General features: G+C 32.5%; 1 protein-coding gene across 2 annotated transcripts in view; it reads left to right on the top strand.

Annotated features, from left to right (window-relative positions):
- The window catches only part of LOC143042287 (gem-associated protein 5-like), a 218892-nt gene that overhangs the window by 154180 nt on the left and 45539 nt on the right, over positions 1-19173 (top strand). The gene's annotated exons all lie outside the window — the stretch shown is intronic.

The following is a 19173-nucleotide window of genomic DNA, read 5'->3' as shown; positions in this document are numbered from 1 at the left end:
GCCAAATCCTTACCCGGTTCAACCCCCACTGCAACTCAAGGAATCCAAGACCTACGAGATGGCATTGATAAACCTGGTAAACCAATAATTCCATCCCTAACATTCATATGCATACAGGTAACCATTCCTTCCGCTACTCTCCCGATGATGGTGCCAACTGATTTTTCATCGCACTGAGCACAGGTTCCTATGACATCGAAGACATCAACAATGAAACCCAGCAACAGCTACGGCTCAACAAACACAAAACGAAGATCATCATCGATGCCAACTGGGCGACCCTAAAAGCAACGCTGACCCTCGCCAAACTCTTTCAAGTAGACTTCAAAGTTGTCAATAACATCAACACCGTCTTGGGATTCAAGTGGCAGATTTACACGTTCGGTATGATCACAAACGGTTATACAGAAGGGTAGCACATTGTAAATATCATCAGAATCAACAGCATTCTGGTGAATAGTGATATCAACCATGAAGTTATGTAAATGGTACACATCAGTCTTCAATCTACAGCTTTTGTTCCCGCAGACGGTCCTGGTATGAAAATCATTCAAACCCCCCAGCACCTATTGGTAGTATACGTGCCAGTGATCTTGCGAACCAGCAATCGCTAGGCTCATCGATCTCAGAGGTGAACATCTCACTATCCGTTTTCATCTTCTTGCGTTTGCACAGTGAATCCCAGTGGCAACGGTCTCTACCTCAAATCCTCAAACGCCCGGATTACCTATGGGTATGGACTCTAATTGGAGCGTGGTCAGCAATTCCACGACGGAGCCGTTCTGATCTTATATTTAGATGCTTACAGTCCCTTTAAAAACATTCCCCTCCTCGGTATGCTCCAATAAAATAAATGAACGATTTAGATTCTTGGTACCGACAGACTATAGTCAATGTGTGTGGAATCAACTCGATGCAGAAATTTGAAGGTATCAAAATACCTTGAATGCCTATAAACGTTCGGACAAAGCTGTATCTGTAGCACTGGGTGCTTGTTCTGTGGTTAGTTTGGTGTTAACCAGCAGTACCCTGGGTTCAGCTTTGACCGGTACAGGTGTTATAGCCACAATTCCTCTGGGGTTTTTAGCTTGCTTGAATGCTACCACCGTAATGAATGTAATAATAAAAAAAGAAAGACCACGATACCTTGCGATTGCCAAAGTCCAAAAAGTCCTTGGTTGAGCAATCATGTGTCAGCTCTGCTTTAGCTAATGATGAACAGATCTATGATGTCGAGTTTGGGAAAGTCGTCACCTGCCTCAAAAACTACTATGACCATAAAGATTACCTGCAGCAACCCGTGTCCAATTTCAGCGAGGATCTGTCAAAATATTCCTTTTAGGTTTTTCCCACCATCTCAAATTCAATGGTTTTAGACCCGATTTTCAGGCTTAAACAACACATCCTAACACTTCCAATCATACCGTCCTTATCAAAAATATAAAAGTCGTGGTAATCATAGCCGGTGCGCCTGTTTTTTTTTTCATCCCATAGCTCACGATTTGCACAGTTCCATAAGTCTCTCTCTTTTCCCCGACGGTGGTCAGCTGTTTGTTTAGTCTTTCACATCCCCAAGTGCGGATATTTTCCCCTTTCCAGCACAAGGTTATAATTTTTGAAAACCCACACTTCGTGTTAACATCTTTAATGTCTTTGACAATCCAGGGTGAGTCCTGACCTACTTTTTTCCTCATCAGTATTTTCCAAAATTTCTACCTCTTGCGCCATATTCTCTCTCTGATCAGACATATTTGTAATCTTACAATCCATTGTGTTTACTATCTGCGGATGTTTCTTGGTGTGTTTTCTTTCTTCCACAAAGATACATTTTCCCAGGACCACAACCCCACTTTTTCCCCTTCAACCCAAACCACCAACGTTTTCTTAACCTCGTCAACGAGCGTGCAAGATTTTCAGATTTTTCGGTCAGGTCCTAGCATAAATTCCCCTCGAAATTTTCACGCGTAATTCGATATTTAAGTCCTTCGTTACTCCACGGGATAAATTGACTATATAACATTTGTTCCTATCTTTATAAGCTTCCAAATGAGATATAAGGTAGATTTGTAATAAAGGGCTGAAGGGTCAGAGAATTCCATTCCATTATTCAAAATATCCATTTCATTATTTAAAATTGACTGTTTCTTATTTTTCACACGAATTTTGGCATTTAGGTCCCCCTCAACCCCTTAAATGGTCATTGCGGCACATATTGTTTTTTTCTCAATTCATTCATCTATTATTTCGACATTTAAGTCCATCGTTACTCCTCTAATATGCGTTGCCAAAAATATTGACTATATACCTTTGGTTCCTCTGGTAATCAGCTTTCGATCAAGGTATAATATATATCTGTAATTAGGGGCTGAAGGGTCATAGCAGTCCATTCCATTATTCAAAATATCCATTTCATTATTCAAAATAGACTATTTCTTAATGTTGGCGCGTATTTTGGCATTGATGTCCTCTGTAACCTTTGTAATGGTCATTTCGGCAAATATAGATTATACTGAGTTTTTTCCTCCATCCATAAGCTTTAACTTGGTGTATATTTATTTTCCTTAATTAGGAGCTGATGGGTTGCAACAGTCCATTCCATTCTTCAAAATAAGTTATTTCTCAATGTTCACGCGCATTTCGATATTTAAATCCTTCGTTACTCCTGTAATATCCGTTGCGGGACATATTGACTATATACATTTTGTTTCTCTCTCAATAAGCTTTCGATCGAGGTATAATATATATCTGTAATTAGGGGCTGAAGGGTCGTGCCAGTCCATTCCATTATTCAAAATTTCCATTTCATTATTCAAAATTAGCTATTTCTCAATGTCTACGTGTATTTCGATATTTAAGTCCTTCGTTACTGATCTAATATGCGTTGCGGAACATATTGACTATATACCTTTTGGTCCTCTCTTGATAAGCTTTCGATTTAGGTTTACTTTATATCTGTAATTATGGGCTAAAAGGTCACTAGCAGTGCATTCCATTATTCAAAATATCCATTTCATTATTCAAAATTGGCTATTTCTCAATGTTCACGCGTATTTCGAAATTTAAGTCCTTCGTTACTCCTGTAATATGCGTTGCTGAACATATTGACTATATACCTTTTGTTCCTCTCTTGATAAGCTTTCGATTGAGGTACAATATATATCTGTAATAAGGGGCTGAAGGGTCCTGCCAGTCCATTCCATTATTCAAAATATCCATTTCATTATTCAAAATTGGCTATTTCTCAATGTTCACGCGTATTTCGATATTTAAGTCCTTCGTTACTCCTCTAATATGCGTTGCGGAACATATTGACTTGATACATTTTGTTCCTCTCTCGATAAGCTTGCGATTGAGGTATAATATATATCTGTAATTAGGTGCTGAAGGGTCCTGCCAGTCCATTCCATTATTCAAAATTTCCATTTCATTATTCAAAATTAGCTATTTCTCTATGTCTACGTGTATTTCGATATTTAAGTCCTTCGTTACTGATCTAATATGCGTTGCGGAATATATTGACTATATACCTTTTGGTCCTCTCTTGATAAGCTTTCGATTGAGGTTTACTTCATACGTGTAATTAGGGACTGAAAGGTCATAGCAGTCCATTCCATTATTCAAAATATCCATTTCATTTTTCAAAATTGGCTATTTCTCAATGTTCACGCGTATTTCAAAATTTAAGTCCTTCTATACTCCTCTAATATGCGTTGCTGAACATATTGACTATATACCTTCTGTTCCTCTTTTGATAAGCTTTCGATTGAGGTACAATATATATCTGTAATTAGGGGCTGAAGGGTCCTGCCAGTCCATTCCATTATTCAAAATATCCATTTCATTATTCAAAATTGGCTATTTCTCAATGTTCACGCGTAATTCGATCTTTAAGTCCTTCGTTACTTCTCTAATATGCGTTGCGGAACAAATTGACTATATACATTTTGTTCCTCTTTCAATAAGCTTTCGATTGAGGTATAATATATATCTGTAATTAGGGGTTGAAGGGTCCTGCCAGTCCATTCCATTATTCAAAATATCCATTTCATTATTCAAAATAGCCTATTTCTCAATGTTCACGCGTAATTCGATCTTTAAGTCCTTCGTTACTTCTCTAATATGCGTTGCGGAACAAATTGACTATATACCTTTTGTTCCTCTTTCAATAAGCTTTCGATTGAGGTATAATATATATCTGTAATTAGGGGTTGAAGGGTCCTGCCAGTCCATTCCATTATTCAAAATATCCATTTCATTATTCAAAATAGCCTATTTCTCAATGTTCACGCGTAATTCGATCTTTAAGTCCTTCGTTACTTCTCTAATATGCGTTGCGGAACAAATTGACTATATACCTTTTGTTCCTCTTTCAATAAGCTTTCGATTGAGGTATAATATATATCTGTAATTAGGGGTTGAAGGGTCCTGCCAGTCCATTCCATTATTCAAAATACACATTTCATTATTTAAAATTGGCTATTTCTCAATGTTCAGGTGTATTTCGATATTTAAGTCCGTCGTTACTCCTCTAATATGCGTTGCGGAACATATTGACTATATACCTTTTGTTCCTCTCTTGATAAGCTTTCGATTGAGGTATAATATATATCTGTAATTAGGGGTTGAAGGGTCCTGCCAGTCCATTCCAATATTCAAAATATCCATTTCATTATTCAAAATTGGCTATTTCTTAATTTTCACGTGTATTTGAACATTTAGCTCTTCTAATTTTCGTTTCGGAACATATTGACTATAAACATTTTGTTCCTCTTGTAATCAGCTTTCGAATGAGGTATAAGGTTTATCTATGCTAGGGGCTAAAGGGTCGCCAAAGTCTATTCCATTATTCAAAATATCCATTTCATTATTCAAAATTGACTTTCTTTTAATTTTCACGCGTATTTTGGCAATTAAGTCTTCTAATATTCGTTGCGGAAGATATTGACTATATCTATTTTGTTCCTCTTGTAATCAGCTTTCGAATGAGGTAGAAGATTTCTCTATAATAAGGGGCTTAAGGGTCGCCGCACTCAATTCCATTATTCAAAATATCCATTTCATTATTCAAAATTGGCTATTTCTTAATTTTCACGCGTATTTTGGCATTTAGGTCTTCTAATATTCGTTGCGGAACATATTGACTATATACATGTTGTTCCTCTTGTAATCAGCTTTCGAATGAGGTATAAGGTTTATTGATAATTAGGGGCTAAAGGGTTGCCGCAGTCCATTTCATTATTAAAAATATCCATTTCATTATTCAAAAGTGACTTTTTCTTAATTTTCACGCGTATTTTGGCAATCAGGTCTTCTAATATTCGTTGTGGAACATATTGACTATATACATTTTGTTCCTCTTGTAATCAACTTTCGAATGAGGTATAAGATTTATCTATAATTAGGGGCGAAAGGGTCGCCGCAGTCCATTCCATTATTCAAAATATCCGTTTCATTATTCAAAATTGGCTATTTCTTAATTTTCACGCGTATTTTGGCATTTAGGTCTTCTAATATTCGATGCAGAACATATTGATTATAAGCATGTTGTTCCTCTTGTAATCAGCTTTCGAATAAGGTATAAGATTTATCTATAATTAGGGGCTAAAGGGTTGCCGCAGTCCATTCCATTATTCAAAATATCCATTTCATTATTCAAAATTGGCTATTTCTTAATTTTCACGCGTATTTTGGCATTTAGGTCTTCTAATATTCGTTGCGGAACATATTGATTATAAGCATGTTGTTCCTCTTGTAATCAGCTTTCGAATGAGGTATAAGGTTTATCTATAATAAGGGGCTTAAGGGTCGCCGCAGTCAATTCCATTATTCAAAATATCCATTTCATTATTCAAAATTGGCTATTTCTTAATTTTCACGCGTATTTTGGCATTTAGGTCTTCTAATATTCGTTGCGGAACATATTGACTATATACATTTTGTTCACCTTGTAATCAGCTTTCGAATGAAGTAGAAAGTTTATCTACAATTAGGGGCTAAAGAGTCGCCGCACTCCATTCCATTATTCAAAATATCCATTTCATTATTCAAAATTGGCTATTTCTTAATTTTCACGCGTATTTTGGCATTTAGGTCTTCTAATATTCGTTGCGGAACATATTGACTATATACATTTTGTTCCTCTTGTAATCAGCTTTTGAATGAGGTAGAAGATTTATCTATAATTTGGGGCTAAAGGGTCGCCGCACTCCATTCCATTATTCAAAATATTCATTTCATTATTCAAAATTGGCTATTTCTCAATGTTCAGGCGTATTTCGATATTTAAGTCCTTCGTTACTCCTCTAAAATGCGTTGCGGAACATATTGACTATATAAATTTTGTTCCTCTCTTAATAACCTTTCGATTGAGGTAGAATATATATCTGTAATTAGGGCTGAAGGGTCACAGCAGTCCATTCCATTATTCAAAATATCCATTTCATTATTCAAAATTGGCTAACATGTTTAACCCCGTCACATTATTTATGTATGTGCCTGTTCCAAGTCAGGAGTCTGTAATGTATTGGTTGTCGTTTGTTTATGTGTTACATATTTGTTTTTCGTTCATTATTTTACATAAATAAGGCCGTTTGTTTTCTCGTTTTAATTTTTTTACAATGTCTTATCGGGGCCTTTAATAATTTTTTTTATATTTTCTTCACTATTCACCGCTTCAATTTGAATAATGAAACATAAAACATTTCATTATTCATTATTCATTTTTCAATATTGAATAGTGAATAGTGAACTATTTCATTATTCATTATTGAATAATGAATAATGAACTATGAATAATGGACGTACTTCAGCGCGGTGTAAGATCTAGTTCAAATATTTATAGTTTTTCACTTGCTTTCCATCACGATATAATTAACGAGACGTTTTTTCAAACACAACCAAATCACCCACCATGACAGCATTTTGTCCAATCACAGAAAGGATTTTTGAGCATGCATATTCTGTTGCCATAGATAAGCGTCCTTAAATTCAAAGGGCACAAACCAAAACTATACTGACTACGTTGGAAAAATATGGATAAACTTCAGAAGCAGTTTTTTCCCCATACTTTCAGTGCTTGGGGAAGTAAGACCTGGTATCTCGTTGTGTCTCTCAAACATCCTTATCAGGTTATTGCTTTGTCTACAAATTCTCTAATGTATAGCCAAGGCCAGTGAAAGTGTGATGGAATTGATACTACGTTTGCTAATGATTTGTTTTTGTTAATATCCTGTCATCATTCGTTACATTAGCAATGACATTATTAAAAAAGCTATATTGTGTCATATAAAGGTTTTTTCTCTCTCTCTGAAAAGCTCATCAATTTGTGTTCTGTCTACAAATTTATTTATGTATCATCCAAGGCTACTGAAAGTGTGATGGAATTGATACTTGTCTTCTGAAATAGTAACTCACGTTTGCTAATGATTTGAGTCATGCTTTTGTTCTGTAATCATTTCTATGTTTTATTCCATTAACGGAAGATCTTACCTGGTATTAAAAAAGCTATATTCTGTTATTATTTAAAAGTGAAATCCTTGTGTCTCTCTGTAGTCCTCACCAAATTTTTGTCTGTCTAAGAATTGCCAAGGTTGGTAAAATGTTTTGGAATGGAAAGTTGTATCCGTAAATAGTTATTATATGTTCTGCTAATGATCCGAATCTGAAATATGTTCCCTCATTATTGCTATGTTTTATTCTATTAGCGGTAGATGTCAATATAGAAATAGCTATATTTTTTTCATTATACAAAGGTAAATTTCTTGCGTCTCTCTGAAGTCCTCGTCATTTTTGGTCTGTCTACAAATTCTCTTAAGAAATGTCAAGATTGGTAAAATGTTTTGGAATTGAAAGTTGTCAGCGGAAATAGTTACTATATGTTCTGCTAATGATCTGAGCCTAAAATATATTCTGTCATTATTGCTGTTTTATTCCATTAGCAGAAGATCATGCTTTAACATTCTATTTTCTGTCATTATATCAAGGTAAATTTGGTATGCCTCTCTGAAGTCTTCATCAACTTTTACAAATTCTCTTATATATCATATGGCCAAGGTCAGTAAAAATGTGTTGGAATTGTTACTAATGTCTTCTGAAATAGTTTGTCTGTTGCTATTGATCTGAGCTGTGAATATATTTCCTTCTGCTCTAAGTGAGTGAGTGATTGAGTGAGACTGTATAATTGAAATGGTCACATTTTAACATTTTATAATGGACACATTCTGAAGTTGTGTCTCTCTGGAGGTCTCATTAGTTTTTGTTCCGTCTACAAATTTTCTTAAGTATGGCCAAGGTCAGTAAAAATGTGTCGGAATTGATGTTTGTCTCATGCAGGAATAGTTTTTATGTTTGCTCATGATTGAGCCAGGCTGTCATTGTCACATTCCATCATAACTGTAAGTGCTCTGATATATAGCCAAGGTTAATACAACTTTGTGTCATTATTCATTCATGTTTTTTAAAAGAGTTACTGTGGATTCATTTATTTTCGTGGGTACCAATTTTTGTGGATTAAAGAAAACTTGCATGTTCGTGGATATTTAATTTCGTGGTTTTGCCGAAGTCTGCATACAAGCCTATAGAAAATTTGTTATTCGTTGAACATTTAATTTCGTGGTTAGAATCTACCCACGAAAGCCACGAAAATTGGTATCCAACGAATAATAATGAATCCACAGTACTAAAGGTTGTCAATGATGTGTCAGCCCCATGAATGTGTTTGCTGACTGTCATTGCTTCTCTCCATAAGTGGACAATATGAATTAAATGGTCTTATCTGTCAGTATATAATATGAAGGGAAATTCTTTGTCTTTGAAGTCTATGTCAAATTGTTTTTGATACTCTCTTATGTAGGGACAAGGTTAGTTAAAATGTGTTGGAATAACCATTCTTGTTTTCTAAAATAGTTTTGAGTGTTTGCTGATGATTTGAGTCATGAACTCTTCATTGTCATCATTGCTTATATTGCTTCTTTCCATTAGTGGACAATATAGATATAAATGGTCTTAATTCAGTCAGTTTAGAAAGGTAAATTCCATATACCACATGATAGACGAAATAAAAAAACATAAGTAAAAAATAAGTGTGCATGTAACTCATGTTCAAAATATTTTTTTCAAAATTGCAATTTGTACTTTTAAAAAAGATTTTTTCAGCTACAAGTAAATAAGATTGCATAAGAAAATTAGCTTTCAAATTAGTTATTGTAAAGGTGGTTCTCTAAGCTTAATTTATCAAGCAAGATTTTACTTTATAAAAGCTTTTTCTGTGTTATGAAAGGTCAGATTTTATTGTTTTCATCCTTGAAACAATTATTTTAAGAATTATTATATAACTACATTAACAAAAAATATGCATTTGCCCTTTTGAACAAATGTTGTTTGACATGCCTTTCAGATATATGCATGTTTAATAAATACTTACATGTGTAGGAATATGCATAGGCGTTAGAGTAATATAAAAATTAAAAAAATGATGAATTATTATGTATTTTATTCATGCTTTTCAAGAACGCACTTGTTCAAAATGAATTTAGTATTCTATATTTGATTTTCAGAGCATGTTTATATTTTATTTTTAATACATACATTGTTGAAATTGACCCTAAATCAAAAATGTGTGACTTTTACCGACTTATAAAACCTTTAGTTTGAAGTCCTTGAATAAGATCACTGTGCTGAAATATTACTGAAGATATTGAAATAAGGAGTGAAAAGTTCCCTTATCTTTTTTTAAGAATATGCTGCAAGGTTAGTTGTGAAATTTGCAAAAAAAATAGAGGGAAAGAGAGTAAATACAAGAAAATTAATATCAATGAATGGAAATTTGGCCCTTAAATATATAAAGCCATTTAGAGGTTAAGAAGATTATCATCAATTAAAGAACATGTCTATGTGGTTACGTCCAACTCTTAATCAAGAAGGGAGCTACCATTTGATTTTTATGGGTGGGGGGGGGGGGACTAGGATGAAATTTGAAAAAACAGGCAGGACAGGAGTTCTGAGTAAAAAAAAAGGCAGGATGAGACACTTGCAAAAAAAAAAGTCAGGATGACAATTTAGGTAAAAAAAAAGTCAGGATAAACTAAAAAAAGAAAAGGCAGGACAGAGATTACAGCTAAAAAAATATGCAGGACAAAGTTTTTCATCCTAGCCCCCCATAAAAATCAAATGGTTGCTCCCTAAGGTGTGGTATAATGATTGCCAATGAGACAACTCTACAGTAGCGACCAGATGACACAGAAGTTATCAACTATAATAGTTGATAACTTCTGTGTCATCTGGTCGCTACTGTAGAGTTGTCTCATTGGCAATCATTATACCACACCTTAGGGAGCAACCATTTGATTTTTATGGGGGGCTAGGATGAAAAACTTTGTCCTGCATATTTTTTTAGCTGTAATCTCTGTCCTGCCTTTTCTTTTTTTAGTTTATCCTGACTTTTTTTTTTAAGGTCACTGTACGGCCTTCAATAATGAGCATAATCCTTACTGCATTGAAAGCTACAAAAGATCCAAAAAATGACAAATAATTCTAACAAGAAAACTTAAACACCCTGATTAATGTGCAAGGCAACGAAACAAACAAAAAAAACCAAATATATTATACTACTACTAACAACTACCTTAAATTACAGCCTCCTGACTTGGGACAGGCACATACAATCCATCCCCTACTCTCAATCAGTAGCACAACAGCACAAAACAAAAACAAACTTTACAAAGAAATAAAAGAAAAAGAAATATGATAAATAGAAAATAAAAAACCTGACATATGAAGAGGTTCCTGTGTCTTTCAACAGACACACACATATGACATGATAGTGTAGCAAGGTTGAACTAGGTTTGAAGATGCACAATACATGGTAACAGTTGGAATTTTTTTTTACATTCTAGCTTGTTTTCATCAGTTTCACGGAAATGTGAAGAAAATCTTTTTATTGAGATTTTCATGCAGCAGCTATATTCATTGATTCCTCATGTGTTTTGATTTACTATTGACATTTGAGACACAAACTCACTAATTTTTTATTGAACTTTTTATTGAACTTTGATTAAAAGGATCCCTGGGTTTGCCAATTAAAGTTAACCTTTGAGTTAGATTATCAGTGGGTTCACCTGTTATTGTTGACCTTTGACTTAGAGGTTCACCTGCTTTGCCTGTTATTGTTGACCTTTGGGTTGGATGATCAGTGGGTTAATCTGTTATTGTTGACCTTTGAGTTGGAGGTTCACCTGCTTTGCCTGTTAATGTTAACCTTTGAGTTGGAGGATCATTGAGGTCAACTGTTATTGTTGATCTTTTAGTTCCAGACTGACTGGATTTGCTTCTTTTGTTGACCTTTGGGTTGGAGGATGACTGCAGGATTAGCCTGTTATTGTTAACCTTTTATCAGAGGATGACTGGGTTAGCCTGTTAATGTTAACCTTTTAATCAGAGGATGACTGAGTTAGCCTGTTAATGTTAACCTTTTAATCAGAGGATGACTGAGTTAGCCTGTTATTGTTAACCTTTTAATCAGAGGATGACTGGGTTAGTCTGTTAATGTTAACCTTTTAATCAGAGGATGACTGAGTTAGCCTGTTATTGTTAACCTTTTTATCAGAGGATGACTTGGTTAGCCTGTTAATGTTAACCTTTTAATCAGAGGATGACTTGGTTAGCCTGTTAATGTTAACCTTTTAATCAGAGGATGGCTGGGTAAGCCTGTTATTGTTAACCTTTTAATCAGAGGATCATGGGGTTAGCCTGTTAATGTTAACTTTTGAGTTAAATCTGGGTTAGTCTGTTAATATTGACCTTTATAAGAAATATAGTAGCAACAATTAATTAGATGATACTACTTTATATTTTACTTCTAACCTAATAAATCTTTGAAAACACCAAATTAACTATAAAATAACAAATATAAATCTAGTAAATTATAAAATAAACAAATTTCTATTTCTTTTGATATCATCCACCTTCCAAATAAGAATTAAATTGACAGGTTGACAGTATTTTTTATAGTCAATTACCTTAATATCACTCAGAGGACAATAGAATGATATTTTATATGACCATTTTATTGTGTTTGACTTTTTGATCAATCGTAATTTTAAAACCATGTCCTTGGAATTATAATATATGCAAATTTATTTTTATTGTGGTAAATGTCATTGGCAGTATTTAAAAAAAGAAAATTTATTTTATTGTATAATAGAATTTTTTGTTGGGTTGAATAAACTTTTTATTTAATAAGTAAATGTATGTATATGAAGGAATGCAAATATTTATTTTAATATACTGGGGTTAATTTTTCAGACTTATATAAGTTATAGTGTCTCCGGTTTTATCTTTAGGGATCATGTAAACAATTAATGGAAGGTATTTTTTTTTCTTTTGCTAATTAATTGTGCAAATACAAATACAATGGTTTGTAATCCCTTGTCTCCCAATTAGGTAAAACAAAAAATTGCAATATTAAGTTTCTAGAATTGTAATGTTGGGCTATATGATAATGGGCTCTGGACTTTATCCTCATTTTATTGTAGGGCTACACTGATAAGGCTCAGTGCACTATGCTCCTGTGGGAGGGACCAGGAGTCAATTTCACAAAAAAAATTTTTAAGATTGTGGTCATAAGTCATAAACAATTCAGTTTACTTAGGATTAATCTTAAGTTGTTTTGTGAAATCGACTCCTGGTTCATAATGTTAGCCCTAAGTTCTAAGGAAAATTATGTTGGAGTCTGTGTTATTTCCCCAATATAGAGTGGTTTTAAAAGAGGGATTGCCATTTCTTTTATCAAAAGAGGGTGTACGCCCTCTACGCTCCCTGGGTCCACCTCTGTATGTTAATTAGTGTGCATATTAATTTGGAAGATGGTTGGACAATTAATTAATTCACTCTAGAATTTAAAATCCTATTATATCATTAATCTATTTTTAAAAGCCTTCTAAAAATTAACAAAGATGCATTTCTCAACAACAAAACACATTCACTGTCAATTAACCTTAAATTTAACTTTACTTTGAAGTTCTCCATGTTTTGTCGGAAAAGACATGCTTTCAACATACATGTAGTTGTTTACCTGTCTCTTAGCAAGTAGATTTTATCACCTGTTCAGATAATTAAACAGAAATGTAAATATTTACTAACTGCCATGGGGCAGTCAGGAGTAGATATAGTATACTGTTATAAATGTGTATTTCACATGGGCTATTTATCTTGTAAGGAATTTATTTTATGGACTTGAATGGACATTTATGTATCTGTTCTGTACAAAAACAGGCATATTTGTTTATTTTTAAGACCTTTTAATATATCAGATATATGAAATTATGAATCTATAATTTTCTTAAGGAAATATGATTTTCTTCACAAGAAAATGTTTATTTCTGCTCTATAATGAACTTTAGTCCTACTAAATATTAGGCCATAAGCCATCCATAAATGGTTATGGGTTTTCAACTAACCCTTTATCCATCATGTTTGTCCATGCATGAAGGCAAACAAACCCCTTTAAGTCAATTCAGATCCAAAAATATATGTTCTCTAAATAGTCCAGATTTCAAACGTTTTGAAAATCTATGTAAGAAAAAAAAAACAACTATATTTGTTTTTGCCTTAACTAAATTGTATTATCCAAATGAGTACGTGTTATTGACAAATTTTATTAACCTATCTTAAATTTTGCAATCAATTAACAAAAATTTTGTTCTTTAACTGACCTTGACTAATATGTAATTATGTTGAGCAATGATGTAAGTGAAGCAGCCAACATTACATGTACTTCCTAAATGGAATTGAGTTAAGAGTTATGATTTTCTAGATTTACTTTGATAGATTAATAGTGTTTATTACACTGGTTACTCGAGCCATTTTTTCAAAAGTGATTTTTTTCAAATTTAGTTCATTTAAATGTTTTTTTAGTTATTAGTGTGATGTCCATTATCACTGAAATTGAGGTCCATTTGAAGCACCTAGGTGCAGGTAACTAGACACTGTGTTGAAGACCAATTGGTCACATGGCCTTCAGCTGTGTTCTGCCCTTTTGATAGGTTGTTGTCTCTTTGACTCATTAACCATTTCCATATTCAATTGTATTATGAATGGGGTTAATTCTTAATTTCTTTAATCTTTCCCCTATTCTTTATATTTTAGCCCTTCATTTTACACCTATTGCCCATCTGTTCTCTGTTCTATAAACCCCTTCCAAACCCTTTTATATAAAGGGATTTAAAAAAATTCTATTATAGCTTTTTCTAAGAAAGTACAAACTCATGATTTGATTGGTTGATAAGTGTATAGAAAGACACAAAATTCATGGCAGACAATGTCACAAAATTAGAAAGTATTTTGATAATATTCATCTAGAAAAGATTTCTGTTAATTACAGACAAGATAGTCTTTGGGCGTTTATTTCCTGTCATATATGACAGGTTGAGGTGTCAGTCACCATCCATCATGGCTGTCGTTTGTTTATTTACAAAACTATAGGCGCTAATTATTTACCTGTAAGGCAGTAATGCAAAGTATTTTGACGCCTTTTTTCTTTGCTTTTACTTTCAAATAGTTTTTAGAGAATTTGCAGGAAACATTTTGTGCTTAGCCTTGGAGGATACTGATTCTGAAAGCTTTCAATTGATGCTGATCAAATCTATGGATTGTTAATGCTTGAGTTAACTGGATGAATCCTTACTATGGTAAACTTCTTATCAAATGTTTTGTTTGTGGGCTTTAGTTTTCCATTATATGCAGATATTTATGTAGTAGAATAAGTCTGTGGATCATCTCATTTTTCAGAAGACTTGGTCAGAAAAAAAATATTATTATTATTTTGTCTTAAAAAATAATTTTTGAGGAAGTTGGATACAATTAGAAGTTATTTTTATCTCATAAGACTGGATTTTGATCAGAAAAAAAATATTATTATTATTTTGTCTTAAAAAATAATTTTTGAGGAAGTTGGATACAATTAGAAGTTATTTTGTCTAGTTGAGCAAATTTTATTAGTTTAAAAGTTCAAAACTAAGAAACTCTTATAATTGTTAGACATTTTTAAATTAAAATGAAAGTAACATAATCATCATCTCAATAAAAATAAACATCTAAATAGAAATAATTTTATTAAAATTTTAATCATTTCACTCCTTATTTACATAATGTAAATTCATTCAAAAAAGAATCAACAAAAATTTAAATGGAAAAAAGGGAAGTCATGAAAAGTGGCAAAATCAAACATTTAGAGTGTTTTAGACTATTTATTTATTATCTATCAAAGGATTTCAGTTGGGGATCCAGCCATTTTAAAAAGGGGGGTTCCAACTCTATGCAAATGCATTGATCAGCCAAAAAAAAGGGGGGGGTTCCAGAAACACCCTCCCCCCTGGATCCGCCACTGGATTTAATAGAAAATTAGTTTTATGCAGCAAAATTGAAATTTTGTTTTTGATCTGAACAATTTTTTTTCTACAAAAAATAGTTTTAGTTGAGCGGTAAGAATTGCGTTTTTTTTATACCTCAGTGATCTTTTACATTTTAAACAACTTTTAAAATGTATGAGTAGCTCAAAATATGCTGTGAAAAGTTTATCCAAAAAAAGTAAATTATTTGGTGGGTGGATGAATAGAGAATATTTTATTTATTGACCAGTTTCAATGGCATTTTTAAAGTAGGTGTAATACAGATATTTGTGTTGACCTCTTAGATAGAAAAAGTTGATGGTTAAGGACCATAATTGAATGGACGTCAGTTCAACAACAAAGTATTATGAACCTTTTAAAGTGACCTTGATCTTTTAATCACCTATTAACCTTGACATAACAGTTAACTGGTAGTCTAAGCATTGTTGATTAATATTGCATTTGTTAAACTCACTTATTGTTAGCCTTATCAATCAAAGAGAATAGATAAAGGGAAAATACAACCTATGTTTGTTTGTTGTCTGTATTCATCAAATCTTTATAAATTATGAATGGTTTTATTGATGATATAAACAACAGTAAATGCCTTTTAATTCAAAATATCCAGAGTATAATTTTGTGATCAATTTAAACAATACAAGACAAAATAGTTCTTAATATATACTTAGATATTTAATTATGGTTTATTAATATTATTAAATACATTTATATATAACAAGTCAAAAACGGTACAACATCACCATTATATTTTGTAGTGTACAGAATCATATTACATGATCCATCGCCCTGTAAGATTGATCGTTGACTATTTATTCAGTCATTTTATATATATATATATGTAAACAAACATTTAAATAATGTCTGATCCCTTATTTAAATCTTTTTGAAGGAACTAAGTTTATATGCACTTGAGATATATTGGTTATTAAGAGTTGAACATTCACATTTCTAAAACTGCAGTAATTGTTTTTATTGGTGATCAGCTTATAATGACTCTATTAGGCCAAATAAAAAAGTATGTGTGGTTCCAGTTACATCTGAAAAAAAGTTAGGTTAGGTAGGTAGGGATTTTTCTTTATTTTATGGTTTTTTTTACATTGAGTCTATGGGAGCAACATTCTGACTTTAACAGTGCTTAATGAAAAATGAGAATAAAATCTTAAGGGAAGCGCTATTTTTTAGCCGAAAAAGTAGGGACCGTAGGGTTACTGGAACCACACATCTATTTTTATTTGGCCTTACTTTGGTTTAAGCAATACACATTGTGTATCATTTCTACATATATATGCTAATCTGACAAATATTTCTAAAAAGGAATAATTCTAGTCTAAAGATAATTAATTTGTCTAAAAAGCTAGACTGACCTTGAGACAAATATAAATATAATATGCATGTAAAGTTTGAAATAAATTGGTCAATGAATTATGATTACATTTGGATCAGTCCCATAGGCAATTTTTACCTCAGATGAATTTGGCTATTCGTCTTAGGTCCCTATTGGTATACATCATATTTTTTTTAGGTTTTAGTGCTGATCCAAATGTAATGTTTCTAGCGAAGGAAAATCCATGGAAAGCACTTACCATCTAGACCCACCAAATTTATATTTTAAACATCCTTCATTTTAGAACTGTCTTTATACCATGAACATGCATGAAATATTTGCCACTGGACGTTCAGTAACCTAAATTAAATGTTGAATTGTTGTTTGAGCAAAATATGCACAGTGGCTGCGGTTGGGTGGATATTTATTTATACTTGATAAATTGGATGTTATTTAAAAAAAAAAAAACACTTGCAAATATGGTAGTCTAGATAAACTTAAGTAATACATGTATTGTGAATTTTTGTGATTGTCTCAAAATGTGGCATATTTTAAGTTTTTTTTTTATTACATTGTATATGATTATGGTTTTGCTGTCTGACAGCTTGCCACTGACATTACAATTCCATTTACTTTTGTCTGATAGTCAGAATATGAGTCAGGATTACAATGGAAAAACAAATCTTACTATTTTGTGCAACTATTACTAAATAATTACATAAAAAAACATTGAAATCTTAAAAAAATGTATTTATCTATATAGAATTAATATGAATTTTATTGGTTTCTTGAGCTTAACCATTACATTTAAGAACAATTAACATAAATTGCTTAAATGAACTTGAAAATCTTTAAAAATGTCCTTTTCTATGCAGATTATTCATATGAAATTTATTGTTTTCTAATTAAGAAGACCTTTGCATCTAAGGACAATAAAGGGAATGGCTTTTACTGCTTTTTATGTAACAATGGATTCGTGTTAGTGTATTAAGTTGAATATATTATTGACTTTGATATTATGTAATACAAACTTCAGATAAAACCTGATCCATGTTAGCAAATGGGGCATGTTGATAATGACCTCACATTAGGATAAATAAATATAAACATTACAGAAGGTAAATATACCTAGACTATAAGTACATTTTGATTCTTGTTTAATTGTCGCTATATTATAGAAAGGTCAATTAAAAAAGAAGAAATATGCAAAAAGATAATTCCCTGGGGGAGGGAATTGAGGTTGAGGTCAAGGAAAAGGGGATCCATGGATTTTAAAGTAGCAAAATGATTGCTGGTTTGAGAAATACAATTTCCAATTATATGTGACAGTAAATTATATGAATTATTGTAGTTTGTATTGATATTAAATAATTGCAACATTAAGGATCGCCCCTCTTGATTTTCCTGCTAGTCATTTTCTGATTCACTGGTTATGGTGAACTGTTTATCTGAGAACATCTGTCTGAGAGATAAAAAAATGTATATGGTTTTGGATGTCAAAGGTTGAAAATTAAGGTATCGGTAACCTTTTAACCAACACTTTTGGAACGTATTTTCAAAATTTCATCTGCCCTAAAAATACAATTAAGTTAAGAGTGCATTTGTTTCTAACCTAAACGATGTAAACAACTACGCACATAGTCGTTTAATCCATTTGTTTCTTACATTTTTTGGTCAACGTTGACATCGTTCACATAAACGATGTACGCGCAAAATAGTCGCGTAGTCGTTGATCGTTTATCGTTGAGACGTGTAAACGCTAAATTTGTTTCTGCATCTGTCGTTTAAATAATTACGAGCACGTGTTGTTTTCGCAAAGTCCTGGTTATTTATTTCCCACACTTTTACCTGTTTGTTTACAGTGCGTGAGTGTAATCTATTTTTGTCAGACAACGTGGGGTCGATAAAGTTTATTAAACGATGTATTTGTTTCTAGCAGCTTAACGTTTACTAAACGATAGTCATCGATGACAAAATTTCGGGTTAGAAACAAATGCACTATAAGTTTGGAACCCTTTTCAATTCACTTTTGTCCCCAACTTATTAGGAAAACTGCAGTAAATATTTGATTTGACTTTTATAACTTTGACCTTGAAACATATCAACAGGGCATGTACAATGATTCCAAGGTTGTTTAATTCCAAATAAAGACACAATAGAAAGTTTAAAGTAAAGTATGATCATGCACTTATAAATAGAGGCATACTCTAAAACATTGTCTGGTGTTGGTGCTGCAACTTGTTAGTGTGGCACATTTTATTGCAGATTTAACTTAAGCAATACTAATCAAAAAGTTTGTTTGTGGCTCCAATATTTACAGATCTTAAATTTCTTTATGTATATCATATCTGTTTTGGCACAGTTTTGCTTAAGTACATGTATTGGAATAGTGAACTTGTTAATCAATAAAAAAAACATTGAAGCTTGATTTTAAAGAGAACTCAT

The sequence above is a fragment of the Mytilus galloprovincialis genome, chromosome 8 (genome assembly GCF_965363235.1).
Source record: "Mytilus galloprovincialis chromosome 8, xbMytGall1.hap1.1, whole genome shotgun sequence".
Classification (NCBI taxonomy): domain Eukaryota; kingdom Metazoa; phylum Mollusca; class Bivalvia; order Mytilida; family Mytilidae; genus Mytilus; species Mytilus galloprovincialis.
This window is presented reverse-complemented; position numbering and strand designations above follow the sequence as displayed.